Here is a 2,876-nt window from a genome sequence, read left to right on the forward strand (position 1 = left end):
ACTTACAATGGGGTTATGTCCTGATAAATCCATCATAAGTTGAAAATAATTTAAGTCAAAACTGCATGTAATAATACGCCTAACCTACCAAAGACCAGAGCTTAGCCCAGCCTACATTAAACATGCTCAGAACTCTTACATCAGCCAACTGTCGGGCAAAATCATCTCAAACAAAGCCTATTTTATAATAAAGTGTTGACTATCTCATGTAATTTATTGACTACTGTACCAAAAGCGCAAAACAGAATGGTCGTGTGGGGACAGAATGGATGTAAGTTTGACGGTTCACCTTTGGGACTGCTAAGTGGGAAATGCAGCTGTCACTGCCCAGCGTCGCGAGAGGACTGTACTGCATACCACCACCCCAGGAAAAGATCAAATTTCAAACTCAAAGTACAGTTTCTACTGAATGAGTACTGCCTTCTCACATCATGAAGTCAAAAACATGTAAGTCGAACCATCGTTAAGTCGGGGACCATCTGTATACTCTATGAGTTACAGGTTAAAAATGCTTTTTCTCTGTTTCTTTCCCTGTAGCTTTTTGATATGCAATTTAATCTTCACTTTTTATAATCCAACTGTTTCATTTAGGCCATCTGTGAGACACACATTCTTGGAAATTGATTGTCCAAATTTAGCTGTCCATATAGCATATTCCTCCAGTCCCAGGTGGAGTCAAATGTAATTATGAGGGCTACCTTGATCGCTGAGGTTGATGCTTAAGGGGGATTGTCAGATCCTTGTAAGATATGCCCACCGGATCACGGGTCAGAGGCAGGGCTGTGTGTCAGATGACCAGACGTTTGACCCACTGTAGCATTTCTATGCTTGTAAGATCAGAGAAGATCTATAAAAATATACTGTCTCTCAGTTTTAATTTTTTCGTCAGAGCAACGAACAGAAATGTAGGTAGGAGGTGAAATGGGAGCGGCAAAGGGGTGAAATGAATAAAGCAGTATGACTGATATCAAGGTGTCCTCTCGCAGGCCTCACGATGAAGCTAACTTGAGAAAATCTGCATTTTCCTAAAGAGACCATTAAGCACCAACAGACAGCAAAGGATTTACTTGGGACAAAGATGAGGGAATGGGAACAAGCTCCAACAGTGTTCTGATTGGCCTCCAAAAACTAAGAAATAGGGACTCCCTCCTGTTGTCCAATGTTCTCCCTCCTCCGCGCTTCAGGCAGCGTAGTCCAAGCGTTTCCGTGCTGAAATGGATGGTAGCTTATTTTAACTCTTCATAGGTTATGACATGTCAGAGACTTAAATTCAATGAAGGGTAATCAAAGAGAGTTTATGAAAATGAGAAAAAAATAAATATTTTGAAAGCCTTCACCAATTAATGAAATGAAAGAAGCAAGTCCTTATGGATATGATTTTGAAACCATAAGGAGAAAATCCAAGTCATAATTGAGGATGGATAGAATTGAAAGCATCCTTGAAATCATGTCTCAGAATCTTTCTCAGTTGAGTAACTCAGCCAAATTAACAATTTCCTCTATCTTCACTTTTCTCCCACATGTACAGGAGTGAAACTGAAATAATCTTAAACCGGCCCCTGATATTATGCCTACTGCCTCATTATTAATCTAAAAATCAGAAAGTATAGAAAGACAGAAACAAAATTGTCACTAACACTAACTGTGGCACAGGGATGGGGTGGCATGGAGTCTGAGAAAGTAACATATATAAATCCTAAAAATTTTATGCCATTTTACTCATTTCAAATATAGTGTATCTAAAGTCAGATTAATGAAGTAGATGCCCTGATAGGTTTCATTCCATGAATAGATGAGATCAATGGGAAATAAATAGCAACATTTGCACACAAACATCCAGTTCAATTCACTGAAAATAACTATTTATTCAAATAATATATTTTTAGAAAAATCATTCATACTCTCACGCTAACTCAAACCTTCTCTGTGAGAACCTTTGGAAATGCTGAAGACCAGTCAGGCCTGGTTGTCACTGATTGAAAATTTATAGAATCCAAATTGGTGAGATCATATTGGAGGTTATAACTATGATTCTAAGTTGTATACTCTTTACTGAAAATAAGAAGTAGGGGTCAGAGTAAGACTTACAGAACTCTCACTGAGCAGGGAAAATTTGTTGAGAGCCAAGGAAGGAAAGGAATGGCTATTTAGAAAATAATTATTTGGATTTGGGTAGCTGGTTTCTGAATTGCTGTTTTAACTCTTCCTCCTAAGTAAAATGTGGATAACAATAGAATCTGTTTTTGCAGAGTGATCATGAGGATGGTATGAGATGAAGATATTAAAAATGTATTTGGAAATAGCAAAGTGCTGAACACTGATATTGTACTTTATGTTACAAATACTATTCTAATTTTTTAAATGTTTTTGTTTTTGAGAGAGAGATAGAGACAGCATGAGCAGGGCAGGGTCAGAGAGAGAGGGAGACACAGAATCTGAAGACAGGCTCCGGGTTCTGAACTGTCAGCACAGAGCCCGATGGCGGGGCTCCAACCCATGAACTGTGAGATCATGACCGGAGCTGAAGTCAGATGCTTAACTGATTGAGCCACCCAGGCGCCCCACAACTACTATTCTAAATCTTTATCTACATTAATTTATTCAATCATCCCAAAATCCTTGTGGCAGACATTAATATTATCCTTCTTTTATAGATGATGAAATTCGGGCACAGAAACTTTATATATAACTTTCCCAAGGCCACCCGGCTGGGATTTAAACCTGGGCTCTCTGGCTCCACAGTCCAAACTTTCAGTCACCATGCTCCACTGCCTCTCAAAAGTTGAAATCATTCTTGGAGGTCCAGATTGGGCCAACAGAGACTTGCAGTAAGGACTAGTTTTTATACCCTATCCAGTTCCTTAAATAAACCATAA

At 38.9% G+C, this 2,876-nt stretch overlaps 1 protein-coding gene across 1 annotated transcript in view; it reads right to left on the reverse strand.

Annotated features, from left to right (window-relative positions):
• Positions 1-2,876, reverse strand: part of TENM1 (teneurin transmembrane protein 1) — a 556,664-nt gene that overhangs the window by 482,600 nt on the left and 71,188 nt on the right. The window lies entirely within an intron of this gene.

This window comes from Crocuta crocuta, unplaced genomic scaffold, assembly GCF_008692635.1.
Source record: "Crocuta crocuta isolate KB4526 unplaced genomic scaffold, BGI_CrCroc_1.0 scaffold482, whole genome shotgun sequence".
Classification (NCBI taxonomy): Eukaryota; Metazoa; Chordata; class Mammalia; order Carnivora; family Hyaenidae; genus Crocuta; species Crocuta crocuta.